The sequence below is a fragment of the Lichenostomus cassidix genome, chromosome 5 (assembly GCF_008360975.1).
Source record: "Lichenostomus cassidix isolate B80296 chromosome 5, HeHo_3.0, whole genome shotgun sequence".
NCBI classification, from domain to species: Eukaryota; Metazoa; Chordata; class Aves; order Passeriformes; family Meliphagidae; genus Lichenostomus; species Lichenostomus cassidix.
The window spans coordinates 34,745,919-34,762,418 of NC_139486.1; the positions used below are offsets into that span (position 1 = coordinate 34,745,919).

The window sequence follows — 16,500 nt, forward strand, 5'->3', positions numbered from 1 at the left end:
CAACAGCACTTGTATGCACTTGTATTGCCTTGGTAAAGACTGGGGGCATCTCTTAAATGTCTTGCTTAGTTCAGATAATGAAATATATCATGGTGATTTGTGTTGCAGTACAGATTCTGATGCATTTGGAAGAAACTGTCCTACACAACCATACAGTTTAGCTTTTGAAGCTGTTACGTTGGGATTTGGTTAAGGTGTTTTACTACCTAAAATTTATCCTTTTCTAAGTGACTTCACCTCATGAATAAGTGTAACATATTTTGAGCTGGCTGCCTACAGCCATGAGCCCTGCCAAAACAAAGGCAGAGTTGTTTATCAATCAGTCCTTAATTTTCTGAGGTTTGTAGCTTAGTGTTGCAAGTCAAGTCTGCATAGGGTGATGGTTTGTCTTAATTGCCTTTCTGTAAATGTTAGTCTCAAAATCTTGACTCATCAGCCAGCTTTGGGATTTGCAGTGCAGGAAAAATACCCAGTATTTTATTTAGCTTACTCTGCAGTTTAGATTAATAGCTCCAGCAGTACCATCAGCTGGAACTTACAGAGGGGCTGTTGTATGGTGAAGGAGCTGTCCCAGTTCAAACGTTTCTTGTCAAAGACTTTTAGCTTGGACAGATTTTACACACTCATTTTAGGTTTGTTGTTCTTGTGGCTAAATTTGCTGAAGGACCTTCATTTTGCCTCACTCAGTTTATAACACTGGTAAGACTTTGCAGGGTCTGATGAGGCACCTGAGCATGTATTCCTGCATTGCTTCCCTCTGCAGTATCAGCCTCCGTGAGCTGTGGTTCTCCAAAATAGGAGTGCAGGGACAATCTGTTCAGTACTAATAGTGCTGCCTGTGTTGGCATCCAGTGCAGAGCAGAGGGAGGAAGCAGTTGTGATTCAAATAGCAGGCTGAAGAACAGAAAGGAAGGAGATGCTAGGCTGGGAGACAGAGGGCAGACTGTCAGAGGGGAGGAAGAAAGACTGAAAATGCCAGAGACTGTGTGAAAAAAAGGGGCTATGCAGAGAGCAGGACAAGGAGAGGTGAGAGGAGTTGATTTGCAAGCAGCAATAGGTAACAAAAGGAGGTTCTGAGGATAGGAAATACTTGTTCAGGTTAAAAAAGTTCTGGATGGCTTGGAGTATTCTTCCAGAAAAGTACTGCAGTTTGATATGACTGAGATTTTGTGGCAGGTGTCTTAATGGAAGGGTTTTTTTGGTCAGGATTATCATCCTCCAACTCATTGGCTATTTAGGTCTTGAATTAGTTAACTCTGAACAATAGTATTTTATCTGTATATTTTGTTTAATTTTGCTTCTGTTTTACTAGCTGCTGCTTCTTTGAAGAGAGATTACCTGTGTCCTTCTTCAAATGCCTGTGGTATTTTCAAGAGGAACCATCTTTCTGTAAGTGGAGATCTTTTCTATGAACATAAAATTCCAAACGTGAATTAGTGGAATGCATTAATGGGAATGTGGGTGTGCAGAGAAGTCTGAAACGTTTAAAAACTGGATGTTTTTTGTGCGTAGTGTGGTTTTCATGATTCATAATTGAGAATAATGATCAATGCTCAGGGGAAGCTACTTTCTTTGGCTTTGGTCATTTGAAATGAATAGTATACTTCTATTATAAGCTTAGACAGTGGTGATAAAAGCAGTACTTGTCTCTGTCAACATTTGTGAAAAGCAAGTCTCTGGAGATTTCTGAATGTTTTATTTAATGATGAGAGTAGTAAATCTGTCCTGTGTAGTGTCTGGATGAGCTGTCTTATATCAAAACATTATTAATTGATTTTTATACTTTACAGCTGTGTTTTGGGAATAAGTATTGGAATGAAAGCCAAAAGCTCCACTCTGGATTTTAGGAAGCATACTGGAAAAGAGCTAAGGGATTGATTTAATTTTCTGGTTTAGAAGTTTCGAGGAGGAGGAAAAAGGAGGGACTTCAGCTGCCTATTAACTATGTTTGCCAGCAGTCTTGAACTAGTTAGATCATCACAGGAGTATGGCCATCCATTTCTGTGCAAATATCTATATTATGAAGATAGGCATCCAGTGAGGCCTTTATTTTCAAATAAATCCATTATTAACATTGAATTGTGTAAGTAGGGGTTTACTGATATTGCTGAAGAACTGTAGATTTGCTTCTTCAGACATGAATACTGTGAAAGCTCGTTGTCAGCTTCTCTTCTAGGAATGCTGAGTTTGACATTCTGGATGCATTCTAGACATTAATCAGTTCCTGGAACATTGTTTTGCCTTTATTCTGAAACTCATAGTGTCATGTCAGATGGTACAGTATGGATAAAGGACTGTGTGTGTTTGTAACAAGGCTTGCTTCAGCTGGAGTAAGAGAACTTGTGAGAGTTTCTCTCCAGTTTAGAAACATACATTTTCAGGGAAATAAACAACTTCACAAATAGCTATGCAATAGGAATTTGTGGGGTTAGTTGACCCTTATATATTTTGCCCTCAGAAGGGGACATTCCTTTGAAGGTTCTAATGCAGGCTAATTTCAGTTTAGTTGACCCATGAGTTTTCTATATGCTTGTGTTATATTTGCTTTTTCTCCTCCTACTTGGAAGGCATACATGCATTCTTAAAATCTTAAGTTTGTTCTACTGGTTTGGAAGCTGAGTGTGTCTGTAATGTGAGATGACTGCAGGCCAGAAATAAAGAAGATGGGAATGGAGATGGGAGGCTTCAGTCTGCCTGTTCCTGGCTGTGGCCAGCTGCCAACTGGGCTGAAGCTATAATGTTAAACTGCAGCTCTGGGCTTACTGTGGGCCCCCAGCACAAGTTCTGTGGCCTCAGATATGTCAATATCTGTTTTGTCCCTAACACAGATTTCAGAGATCGATGGGGAGGCATTTAGACAGCTTGAGAGTAGAGACACATACAGTGTTGCTTTGTGGTGCAGAAACATCTGGAAGTCTAGGAGAGCACAGCTGTTTATTCTCCCACTGTAAAATAATGCTCAGAAATCCTGTGGTGCAACATATTTTAGGAGACTATTCAGATGAAGTATTGAATTCTCTGCATTTGGGGCTATTAAAAGTGAAAGCTCTGTCTAGAACCATAATTATTTCCTTTTGCATGCATGTGTTGTGATGTACGTTTCTCCTGTTTCCCCAACTGCTATATGCTCAGGAGGAGTCTTCTGGCTAGGACCTCTCTGTGGTCGTTTGAAAATAATAATGTTTATCTGAAAAAACAGCAATTCCTTTGTGGGGGGATGAGCCTGATGAGGACATGCAGCATGTTGCTGGAGAAGGGTTTTTCCCTTTTCAGCTCATAGCTTTTCTTCTTTCTGAAAACAAAGAAAGTGATGCTGAAATGAAGGGAGCAGGAGACAAGAAGGGACTACGTTGGGAAGGAGGGAGTTGGGTTAGACAGAATCAGCTGCTTCAGCTGGCATTACAAGGGCATTACAGGGGCATTACAGGGGACAAAAAAGAGGTGCAGAAGGCTGTTGGCCTGTTAAACTGGGAGGGAGTGAGGGGCTGGGGGTCACAAGCCAGTAGCAGCCCTACACCCACTGTGCTGAGACAGGGAAGACAGGTCTGAATGTGCAAATTGGGAACTGCAGTGGTAATGGATTGATGTTATGCTGCTTCTTACTTGGATTGAAGTATCTGTGGTTGTGTACTTTTTTTTTCCTACCTTTCAGTAATGACTTGTCCACATTTGTGTTTTTGTACATGTGCTCATCTTTGGAAAGAGTTGTGTGAATTTTTCCTTTAATGAATAGTGGGTTTTCTTTCTGCTAAGTTTCATGTGGAAAAAGAATGAAGAAACGTTTGTCCTGTACTTAAAACAGGGCCTAGTCTGATAATAGGAAGGATTTCCATCTATTATTATACTGTACCTATTAAAAAAAAAAAAAAAAGAGATTGAACAGTTTGTGCAGCACCTATAGTTAAAACTAGGTGGCCGAGATACTTAGGGAATAGGACTTGCCTCTGTAAAAATCAGAATAATTTTGCAGACTACTCAAAACAGGAAAAAATTGATTATAAGTACTAACAATCCTTTGAGAGGGAACTGCCCTGTGGTTATTAAAGCAGGTGGAAGAGTTTACTATTCACAGCTGTGGTACCATAAAAATGCTGGGTTACAACCTTTATTGCTTTCTATATAATTCAAATTTTGGAATTCTCATCAGGATTTTTTGGTGTATCTGTTGAAGGACAAATATAGATTGCATAAACCTCCAGTGGTGAAACCTCTAAATTATAGAAGCCCCCAACACTAATCCATTGCCTTTTTGTCCCAGCTGAAAAAAAACCAACCCACCCATGCCATGAGTGACAAAAAAGTTGAAGCCTTAATTTTCAGCTTAATTGCTCATATTTTATGTAAAGGGACTTCACAGTGATCTGGTTTTCAGATGTAAAACTATAGGTAATAATAAATATGTGAAGGATTTTGAACTAGGAGATGATTTTACAAAAGATTTTTTTTTAAAGTACATTCAACAAAAACTGCAGAGTTTGTTTCTTCCACCTGCTTTATGTAAACAGTCCGTACTTATACCAAAACAATTTTGTTTTCACAATTATAATTCTTATCTGCAGTTTCATCTAATCATCCAGTGTTACAGTTGGTTTTTTAAAGAAATTGACATAGGAATTTGAAGATTTTTCTGTAACAAGTAATATATATATATATATATACCCATCAAAAATTGCTACTGTAAAGTCTATTTTGGTAAGATTTTTTTCCCAATCAGCCTCCTATTAAGTTTTGAAACTTTTCAGAAACTGAAAGTGGATCTGCTTTGCCTGTCATTAAACTGTCAGTACTTATAGCTGTGTTAATAGTTGCAGAGGTTGAATATGATAGGATTATATCAAACACCTAAAGCAGGGTTCAGTAAGAATATTTGCCCCTCACGTTCCTCCTTGATGCTTAGCAGCAGCATTTCAAATTGTTCCAGAAAATTAAAACAACTTCTTCACTTCATTGTGACAGTCAGGTTTGCAGTGATTATGAGTAGGTTTAACCAAATATTCCTGTTGTATGGATATTTTCATATATTATCACTGTAAAATAATTTCTTCTTTATGGAGGACTACTGGCTGTCGGTGTCTTTCAGGTGCCTGTCAACATATCACCATAGCTCTTTTCATGTGTACACATTAAAAATTACCATACACATAGGGAAAATATTTTAATTGGAGAACTTCCTTTTAATTTTTTATGAGTAAAAATGTAGCCATAAAAGGCTCCATCTTATAAAACTGCAAATGCAATAAGATGTAGGCTAAATCAGAAATGTGGACTTAATTCACCTGAGCAATATTTATATTTTACTGTGATATAAAATATATATAGAATTTACCCTCTGAGGCTAGGGCAGATTTGAGACACAACAAGAATTTTAAAATGTATTTTGACACAATTTGTGTCAGCATAGCAGTGTGTTTTAACTGAGAATGCATTTGGGCTGTGCGAAGAGGAGAACCTCAGAAAGCCTTGAAAAAAAGCCAACAGAAGGGACAGGACACAATCCCTTTAACATACAGTGTTTTATATGCTAAGTAGAAAATTTATAAATGAGGGTGGTGTTGCTTTTTGTTAGTTTATTGCCTTGTGGTTTTTTTGTTTTAATTTTATTTTTAGGACTCTTGCATGAAAGAACATGCTGCATGCTTCTTGGTTTTCTCGCTTTTGCAGATGTTTATTTTCCTTGATTAAATGTAGAGGGCTTCCTTGTGTCATGGGTAACTTAAAAACTGTGATATACAGTGTCATTTGAAAACTCTTTTTTGGGGGGAGAATGTAGTCTGCTATCAGAAAGGTGCTTGGGTTCAAAAGGGAGTATGTGATGACTGCAGGTCGTTTTATTTTCTAATAACTGCACCAAACTCTTGAAATCTGCAATCACAGCTTTTACTTTTTCACAATAGTTTCCTTTTTATGAATTACAGTAAAATTTTCAGTTTTGGATACATTAAGTTTACTTCGTTTTTAAGCTCACTTGGAATTCTCTGCATATTTTCAGAAAAGTGATGTTATCAGGCCTGTTTTTCTAATATTACCCAATGATTCAATGCTTTTGTACTGATACACTTAGATTAATGCAGAAATCTGTAGGCAGCCAGCTGGCTTGAACAAAATACTTTCCTCAGCTTGCTTAGGTGCAGAGTTGTGTGTCCATGCTGTGAAATGTCAAATCATAAATCCTCTGTACGAAATACTTAGGAATGTCTAGTGTCTTTTTTCCAACAATTTAGAAAGTGAGATCAGTCCTGAAGTAAAAATATTCCTGGTAAATAACAAGACCAATTGAAAGGTAGCTTAATGCGATGTCAGAGTATTCATGCACAGGGATGACATTGGTTTAACTAAGTCAGTACAGCATGATTTCATATGTTCAATTGCTGTCTTGTATTGGGTGTATTGAACTCACTTCCCCCCAAGGTACTTTGAGCTAATATTTCGATTTGTTTCTCTACGTCAATTTTTCCATGTTTAAGAGTGTCTTTGAATATTTTTCAATTAATGAAATTAAATAATGGATTCAAACCAAATGTTATTATCTTTGCTTGTTCCTCCTCCTGCATGTGCCCCCATCACATGTGCACAAGGGAGAGTTTTAGCTTCATACAGTAGAATGGGTTTTTGTTACATTTGGGGTGTTTTAACTTAAATATTTAGTAATAAAGTTACTCTTTGGTGTTAAATGATTCTGTGAATAGTGCTTTTTAACTGGCACCCTGATGGGTTTCCATCCTCAACACAGAATCTGTAGCTCTCCTAAGTGTGTCAGGTAACCAAGTGATGGGGAGGGTGACTTAAATCAGTCACGTCTAATGGTTTTTCGTGAGTTGAGAGTACACTTCAGAGTGACAGCCACACAAAAGCATTTCGCAGCTTACTAGTTGTGTTAGAAGTAAGTTTTAAAATATTAGGAGAATAATGGTTGACAGAGTGAATGACTGGTACATTGGACTGAAAAGGAAAAGGGCAGTGGGGGAGGAAAATAACTTTCAGTATTTTATTTTCAGGCTCTATTCATATACAGTGTAAAAACCATATATGTATAAATAATTTCCAAGATTGTGGTGAAAATTACTTTTTTAAAAAAAAGCCAGATAAATGGGATTAAACACTATGAATGGCTTGAGCTCACCTTCCCCTCTCAAGTACTGAAATTTTTATGAATTAACAAATGCAGAAAGTTGTGAGCAGTTTTTCTGTGATGCACATTATTGATGGTCATGTTTCCAGAGGGAAGCGGTGATGGGTATGAGAGGAGCCTTCCTTTCTCCATCTTGGAAATCTGCAATATAAGAATGTATTTGAAACTTAAACTTTCATTTTTAGGAATTTTCTGTAGGTTTTTTCATTAAATTCTCCACATGCAAGAGACTAGCACCTCTGTCTTGCTTATTTAGAGAAAGTTAAGGCTCATATAGAATGCTTGAAGTACTTTACTTTCCTTGGTCATGGTCTAGAACTGGATTGGCCATAGAGGAGGTGCTTTGCTGGCATGGACTGCAAGGAGGCCTCTCATTTTGACTGGTTGCTGTTACCAGATTGATCCTGCTTTCAAGTTCAGCTGAGGAACGTCTTTCTTGTCTTCATGTAGAAAGCCCTAATAGCCAGCTTTCTTGTTCCTTTGGTCTCCAACAGGTGACTCAGTTTAAGAATGTGTATTAGCTCGTTCCCTGTCGCTGTTTCTAAATGAAAAGGGAAGTTTTCTTTTATGTTGGTTCAATAATAGTATTTCTTGGCAACATAATGAGCTTGATCATGCACATCTTCATAATGTAGGCTCATCAGAAGTTCCTGTGACTCATGAACATAGAACTTTCCATCCAGTTAATTTTTTTTCCAACAGAATATTAAAAAAATACCCATACTGGCATATACTACTGGAAGTTCCCTTTTTTAACCAGTTAAGCTTGAAAGATTTCTTGTAGAAGCAGGGATGTTGCTCACTTAACAAAGTGTACTTTCTTTCATATGTTACTCCTGCCTTATTAGTCAGTATCAGTCTCACTCACATCCTCTTCTTCTGTGGATTAATTATTTCAAGCTGTCTTCTCCATCTGTTACCAGATTCAGGAATGCAGCTTTCTGCAGTTCACCTGCGTGTTTTTAACCGACGCTTAAAACATACAGGCAAAAGTATACCTTCTTAGACTTATTGTTTCCTTTGTCTGTGTTGCTTTCTTTGTTTCTTTTACTGGTGTGTGCAATGATCTTACCAGAAATTTGTACTGAAAGTGACCTCTAACTTTTTTGTGAACATGCTGACTTCTTTCACTTCTATAAATTTCACTGTACAGCTGGAGTAGCTGTGCTTCACTAGTTTAACATGAGAAAGGACTCATTTATTATCTTGATAATCTCTGTGTTTCTGGAGTTAGGTCATATTTGCATCTGGTGGAGTTTGTGGAAGCCAGTTTCTCTCAGTACAGAGCCCATGGAAAATGCATTGTATGAAATCTTCCAGAATATTTTTTTAAGTAAGTGTCATATACCAGATGGCTTTGAGACCTATTTAGCTATCTGTTTTTGTTAATCTTGCTTTGCTGCTTCAGACCTCAAAACTTAATTTGCCCACCTGCTGATAAATATAGGGTCATAGGAATTGCTGTATTGGGTCAGACCATCTGCTCTTTAATTAGGACTGGTAACAGATGCATGGGATGATGATGCAAAAAAAAAAAAAATCTGCAGTAGGCAGTTATGACAGTAATATTCTCTGGGGTGTGTCTCTGGGATCCTGTTAGTTTGACTGGTGTCAAAAGACTCAAAGACTTTGCTATCTATTCTAGCTCTTTGTTATTAAAATATTTTTTGTTACAATGTAATTTTATCTTCTGTTCTTCCTTTTAATGGTGCTAAGCTTTTGGCTTGCAGTCCCCTATCCCTTAGCAGTACATTCCCTGGGTAAAGGTATGAAGAAGTAGCCCTTTTTGTTGATGATGAACTTGTCAGCTTTCATTTGGCTGAACATAATCTCTTGTTCTTATGATATTCTGGGGAGGAAATTCTTCTCTGCCTTTTGTGTGCCATCTTCTGTCTTGGTGGGGCAGGGGAAATCTTAGTGTTCTTGATTTTTTTTTTTCCCCTTCATATTGGTACCTCCATGCTGCTTGTTATTCTTGGGATGTATCTCTGTAAGGCTTTTAACTAAATGACAGTAACTGGATGATTCCAACTTCTCACCATCTTTCAATTGAGAAAACACTGTTGGTTCCTGGGAGAAAGAACTTTTATGTCTTTGAAAATGTATAATTCTTAAGGAATACCTTCAGAATTTCAGTTTTTAATTGAGTTATAATGGTAAGGATGGCTTTGCAAGGGGAATGCTGGCTAAACCTGCGACATTACTGCTGAAAAATGCTGCTTTGGACACACAGAACTATGTGGCTGGGGCAGAGCCCCTTTTGGGGGGGCTAGGAGGATGTCTGTGCTTCCCTGGCCAGTCCTACATCCAAAATGAGAAGCAACATTTTTCTTTTTTCTTACAGTAACTAGAGTAGTACTTAAAAGATTCTTGAAGGAAGGGGGTCAAATGTTGGGTTTTGGAAGTAGCAGCAGCCTTATTATCTAAACAGCAATTCCCAAACCAGTGGTTATGGCAGCTACAGCTGGGCATGGAACACAATAGAAATTCATTATTGTTTTGTGGTATCTTGTGCTGATGAAGAGCACTTGGTAGAAGAAACAGCTCAAGTAGATCAAGATTATAAATACCTCTGCGAAAGGGGTTTTGCTTGTCTTCATTCTTAACAGTTTTGCAGGGGGAGGCTTACTTCTTGGGTGTTGCCAGCCTCTTTAAATTGCTTGTGGTTTTCTGCATAAATACTTAGAAAACTCATTAAACCTCAATGTGAGCATGAGTTAGTGAAGAAGTGGATAGGATTTGAGCGAGTGGCTGAGAAAACAAGTAGGAAATTTAATGGTGGGGAGAGAGACAGCTTCTTGTGAGATACATTAGTGAAGAGCAATCAAGTGTTGAACCCTATCTTAACTAGCAAAGGAATGCAGTTGTTTTTCTAACCTGCTTCTAAGCATTAGAGCCAGCCGTCTTTGTTGTGCTGTGTTCAGGTTTCCAAGGAGATGTGAGATATTTTTATGAAACTGAGAAATTGAGCAATCATGGAAAGAGGAATTTTAAATGCATGTCAAACCTGAAAATAAAGTGGCAGGAAGGACCTGGGTAAGGTGCAATATTTTAAGGATAAAACTGAAACGCCATATGACTGAAGTTGCCCTTTTCACCAGTGGTGATGACTTTAGTGTTTAACTGAGAGCTATTTTAAGATGATAAACAACATTCCTTTCATTTTTAACTGCTTGGAGGGGAGACCAAGTGCCTCATAATAGACACTGTTTATTCCAAAGTCTGCAAGAAATCTTTACTCAGGATCAGAAACCCTAAAATGTTACTGAGAATTTGTTTGTTTAAAGCATCTGCGTGTCTAATTCTTGAGCTTGGTATTTGGGTTGAGAATGTTCAATTAACAGATTCACGTTGAGCAACTCAGTAATGTCCTGCGCCTAGAATGCTGAGAGCCACGTAAGATTGTATGAAGTGCTCAAGTCAACTTTGTGAGGAAATGACGGATTTTTAGTTGGCAACAGCACGTGTGTTCAATATGATTGTTTAGCTTGTAAAAGGCATTCAGATGCAGACTTATGCCTAGGAGTTCTTGGTTGTTGCAGAGAGTTAAATTTGTTAAATTTAGATAAATGGGATTGCAGCACATTTGACAACCAAAGGAGAGACTGATTATTATCTGTACTTACATGCTGCAAATTACCTACTTGCTGCTGTATGGCCTGTTTGAACTTACGATTTATTCTAGTCATACACTGCTGTATATTTGTTGTGGTTCTGCCTGATTTTGTGTTTCTTCTGTTTATTTTAACCCTCTTGTGATTTCACTTTTATGCCCATGCTGTCACTAAATGTACTGATCTCCATTGCTGTGGTTACAGTACTATTTGTGCCCCTTTTGTATGGTTAGCAGGTTGAATGGGGCAGGTAGGGCATGTAACTTGAAATTATGGGGAGTTTCACTATGACTCTGAAAATTCAGTAGAAGGGTAACCAGAAACTAAAAATACTACCATGTGGATTAGAATCTGAGGTAGAAGCCTTGGAGGAACTGTAGTTCAGCCTCCAGGTAATCCTGGGGAAGGAGTGGATTTAATGAACACAGGTAAAAAACATTGGCTCCAATTTCAGTATAACTAATATTGTAAGTCATTCAACAATGAACTGTATATCTATTGGAAATCAGTCTTCCTAAGTACTACTTGTTTGAGGAAGCCAGCGATCTGTAGCATTGCTGGATTCCCAGCTGTGTTAGTTCTTGTTCTTTATTCCATAGGTCATTGAGGATTTTCTTTACAAGTTGGCAATAATAGGCCTTTTAAAGATATATGGAACACCTGATTTAGTTAAAAAGCCTGACAAAGTATGAATTTTTTACAATTTCACTAGAAAAAACAAAACAAAAAAAAAACCCAAACCAAGTGCAAAGTACTGTCTTAAACTTTTTGTTAGAAGAGTCATCCCTTTTTATATGTTTACAATCTCTCTTCTAAAATACTCTGAGTTGTGATATCTCTTTATGATGGTTTCATGCTGATTTTTACTTTTAAGACTAGGGGTTTTTTTACTGAATGTTCTAGGAAGGGGGAGTCCCATTTACTTAGTAACATGTCAAACCTTAATTTCATCCTGTCACCAATGCAGATATGTGAACATTGATGTAAACAAGCAAGTGAACGGAAAACCTTATGTTAATGAAAATATTTGTAATAAATTTGAAAATACTGTTCTTTTTGGGAAATCACAGAACACAGTGAATTACAGAAGTTTTGAAGAGTATGAAAGAAAGAAAGAAAGAGTATGAAAAACAAACTGTTAATAGATTTTTGTTAATGCAGAAAACCAGATGTCTTTACGAGCTGACACCAGTTTTCGTTTCCAGTTAAACGCACAGATTTCTTAAAGTATCAGGCCTCTGAACTGCTCTGGTGGTTTGAGTTCTGTCCTTGCTTGAGATCAAGATAATAGAAAAAAGCTTGAGTAAGTTTAAAAATTGACTGAAAATACAAAAGGTTTGGGTTCTAATAACAAACATTACTGAAGGTTACATTGCCTGGTGAATAGGAGCAATCAGGTTGATTCTCATGAATGTAATGGCTTCAGACTTAGAAGCTAGGTTTAGATTTTTTATTTTTAGGAGGAAATTCTGTACTATGAGCGTAGTGAGGCACTGGAACAGGTTGCCCAGAGAAGTTGTGGGTGTTTCATTCTGGGAAGTGTTCAAGGCCAGGCTGGATGGGGCTTTCAGCAAACTGGTCTTGCAGAAGGTGTCTCTACCATTGACAGTGGAGTTGGACTAGACCATCTTTCAGTTCCCTTCCAAACCAAACCATTCAGTGAATTTGGCTTTATATGTGTAGAGAAGGCTAAAGTATGAGGGATGAATTATGTAGGGGTCAACTGATGAGAAGAATATAGAGGTTTTTTTGTTGCCATCTGAGTGCAGAGAGAGCTTCAGTGAGCGCTTCAGGTTAGGCAGACATGCTTTCCCAGCTTTGCTATAAAGAGCAAAGTGAAGATTTTTTTTTTTTTTTTTTTTTTGTTACAGTGAAACCTCAGGGCTGAGAGGAATTTCAAAATGAAAATAAAATAATCATCTGTCAGGAGAGATTCATTAACTGCTATTCAGTACTGAAAACTGAACAAAATGCTTGTGGCCAGCAAAATGAATATGAATATGCTACATTTTTAAAATTTTTTCCTTGCATGCATAACAAAGCATGTCTAAATAATTTTTATTTAGGCATGATTGCAGTTGGTTAATGTCCACTTGTATTTAAAAATTCTCTGAAAGAAAACTATGCTTTTCTGAGAATTAGGTTTTTCTTAAGGAATGATAAACACGATTTTTTACATAGATGAGTTCTGTCTCCTCAGTTATCTCTCTCATAAAACTGACATCAAGTTTCATTAAAGGTATGGTCTGCTGCTGTGAACTTTTAACTTGTTAAAGCTTGTGCAGACAGTGCTTCCTAAATGAAGTTCTTTAATTTATCCTTGAGGATACTGCATAGGGAATCTACAATTGCCCACATCTTGCCTTAGGAAAGGTCTTAATTGTGTGTGTTTTGTTGTAAAGTCAGAAGAACTTGTGTCTGTGGTAGAGTTAGTAATCAAAATAGTCAATAGAGTTCTGGCTGCAGCAAAATGCTGTGGTCCCCTCGAAGCATGTATGTCAATGAAATCTTCTTTCTTTTCTGATGTGAGAGACATCTCTGCTCTTGCCTGCATGTAAATGTCACACAAGTGAACGACATTTGGTACTCTGAATAATGATTGCTACTTGTGTGGTAACACACCAGCAGCCCCAAAATGGGTCTGTTCCTGCTGAGGTGCTCTCCTGTCCTGGTGCGTTTGCAGGCACAGACTCACCTGCCCTCTGGTGTCAGAGCTGCCTGCAGGGAATGCAGCAGCATTCCCAAGTAAGTCTTGTTTCTCTGAAGAAAATCAGGGAATTTAATCTCTGAAGGTGGGAAGGTGGTTATGCATGCCCCCATGAAACAGGGCAGAAAGCAAGTCTGTCTGTACTGTAAGTGGTGTGTTTAACATGCACAGTAGCTGTGACAGTATTTGCTTTAATGCTTTTTCCCTCCTGTCTTTTGTAAAAGAAACTGTGTACTTTTGCACAAGCTTTTATCTTCTGTTTTCATCTGAGAGAAGAGGGAAGGCAGCATGCTTTCCACCTAATCATGTATACTTTATGTATACTTTACATGGGGACTTTTGTTTCACATCTAAGAGCATTTCAGAGCCACACTGTGGCTGATGCACTTCTCTAGGTCTGTCTTCTCTGAGATGCCAGAGAAGTGAGATGCTGTCAGTGGATATAAATTCACAGAATTGTTTAAGTCAAAAAAGACTGCTGAGATAATCAAGTTCAACTCTTAATACTGCCAAGTTCATCAGTAAGCCATGTCCCCAGATGCCTCATCTAAACGTCTTTTAAATACTTCTGTGGACAGTGACTACACCACTTCCCTGGGCAGCCTCTTCCTATGCTTGCCAGCTTTTTTGAGGAAGAAATTGTTCCTGATATCCAGTCTAAGCAACTGGTACAATTTGAAGCCACTTCCTCTTGTCCTGTGACTTGTTACTGTGGAAAAGAGACCACCCCCACTTAGCCACAACCTCCTTTGAGGTAGTTTTAGGTATTCGAGGAAACGCAGTGGTGTGAGTCAATGCTGTAAAAAATGCTGGTGAAACAGTGTTGTTAAGTCATAGGACACAATCTCCTCATGGTCCTCACTCTGGCCCTGACTGTGGGGGCACAGTATCTACATCTGCTTTTTTCCTTGAGACTTTCTGTTACTGTGCAGTGAAGAAACCACCTTTATGGCGCTCAATGTATAAGGTTACCTGTGCTGCTTGCATTATTCAGTTGGTAAAACGAGTGGATGTCTCTGGTGCTAATTAAACATCATCCTCCCAGGAACCAATTATCCATAAGTAGAAACAGCAGAAGCACGACGCTGTGTTGCATCCAAGGGAGGATGAAACATTTCCCTATCTGGTGCTTCTGCCTTGGCTAGCAAGTCATATTCATTTTATTAGTTGCATTTATATGTGAGAGCTCTAAGCAGAAACCTCAGGGCATAGTAGTACTTAATGTATAATAAATACTATTTGCTTTTTTTAATGGCTAAATGAAAATGCATTTTAAGCTTTTATCAAGAATCTTTGTAAACATTTTATGAAACTTTAAAACTAGTCTTTAATGTGTTTAAGAGGTCTTGCTAAGAAAATTTTCTTAGTATTGTTGTCACTTATCCAAAGGGGGAAAAATGTCTGAAGCTCAAAGTTGTTTAACAATTTCTTAATGGAATGGATCTAGAAAGAAAACAAGGGTATTGTAGTACAAACCTTCAGCAGTTTGGGAAGTTCATCAGTGATGCCAAATCCAGAAGGTGACTATATGCAGGTCAAGACTGAGGCATATTGATGGATCTCAAAACCTTGTAGTATTTGTGCACTGGTTCCAGGAGTCTGTTTTCCATTAAGTTAATCAGATGCTTACCACTTCTTAGAACTGTTTAACCTGCAAAGAGCTATTTTAGCTATTTTGTGATGTTCAAGAGGCTTGTCATATCTTGCTTTTGCTGGTTCTCATCTTTGCAACAAAGTTAGGGAACTACTAGTTTCTTCCTTAAATCTTCAAAATAAATATTTCACTAAAATGTTGAATAAAAAGCCCTAAAAGCTATCCCTTGGCTATTTAGCATTCACCCATATCTTGTTTGCCATCAGTGCTTCGTTTGATGTGGTGTCTCTCAGCTGCTAATATGAATAGACAGTGGAGAAAATATATTCCTTGATCTGCATCTATCCCTTTCTTTACCTGTAGAGAAGTTAAGATCTAGCTCTGTGTTTAATGAAATTAAAATAAAAGAGACTGTTGTTTCTCTGTAGAGAAATGGCATTTTCATTTTCTGCTTTTAGCTCAGTGGTATGCTGCTATTATGAGTCCTCACTGTTAGCCCTGCAGGTTGCATTGGTTAAAGTGTGTTTGCAGAACTTTGTAGTGCATCTTAAAGAAGCTGCTGGAGAGCACGGTTCAGGTTTGGGGGTTTTTGGTTGCCCCCCCCCCCCCCCCGAAGATACCACATGCCTCATGAGTGAGAGTTTTCAGCATTTGAAACAGTAGATTCTAGCAGACAAATTGCATTACTTCCGTAAAGTGAATAATCTCTCTAATGGAAGGCACGTGTTATGTCGAGGTGTGGAGGAAATCAATTCCACCAGATGCGCAGCTGTCTCCCAGCCTCCAGCTGCTGCTTCTCTTATGCTTCACACACAGATTGCTTGGAAAGTATTTGTGGTACCAGGGAAGGTGGATTTGGGTGTATTTTAGGCATCTTGGACTAAAAAAACAATTTGATATTTTGTGGATTGTGTTGCTTTAGAAATTGTTTGGTCTGAGTCCATTTTTAAATTGGACAGTAACATTAGAATACAACCAGTAGTAACAATCATAAATATTTTTTAATCTAATAATGAATTTCTCTGACACACAGGATAATCCTTTTATTAATATGGTTCCCCTGTATTCTGTAAAAACCGTACAAAAATTGTCATTGTCTGGACTTTTCCCTGTGGAGCTTAGAGCATTCAAAAAAGTTTCCTGCAAAATAATTTTTTTTTATTTAAAACAATTAAAGCTTCTTATTGACATTGAAATTCTGTTGTGAAATGACATTTGACTTTCTTTTAATATCCAATGGGCTATTAGTTTAATAAAGAGATGTCTAAAAGAAAAAAACAAAACTAGTGTCCTGATTCATTGTTACTGTCATTGGTGATTGTGAGGAGAGGTGTAGTAAATACTTTAATTCCTGAAGATATGTGCTTTAGTAGTAAATTAAATGATGGCTTTAATGATAATACTGCATAGGCAATTTTTTTGCAAGGAGATTCAGTGCAGTAGTACTGCTGTTATA

General features: G+C 37.8%; 1 protein-coding gene across 7 annotated transcripts in view; it reads left to right on the forward strand.

Annotated features, from left to right (window-relative positions):
- Positions 1-16,500, forward strand: part of SIPA1L1 (signal induced proliferation associated 1 like 1) — a 199,478-nt gene that overhangs the window by 80,610 nt on the left and 102,368 nt on the right. For 6 of the 7 annotated variants that reach the window (XM_085062218.1, XM_085062215.1, XM_085062220.1 and 3 more), the window contains one exon: positions 1,313-1,389. The exons of the other annotated variant lie outside the window; for it this stretch is intronic. The gene's annotated coding sequence lies outside the window, so the exon portion shown is untranslated. The remainder of the gene's footprint in view (positions 1-1,312; positions 1,390-16,500) is intronic. 7 annotated transcript variants of the gene reach the window in all.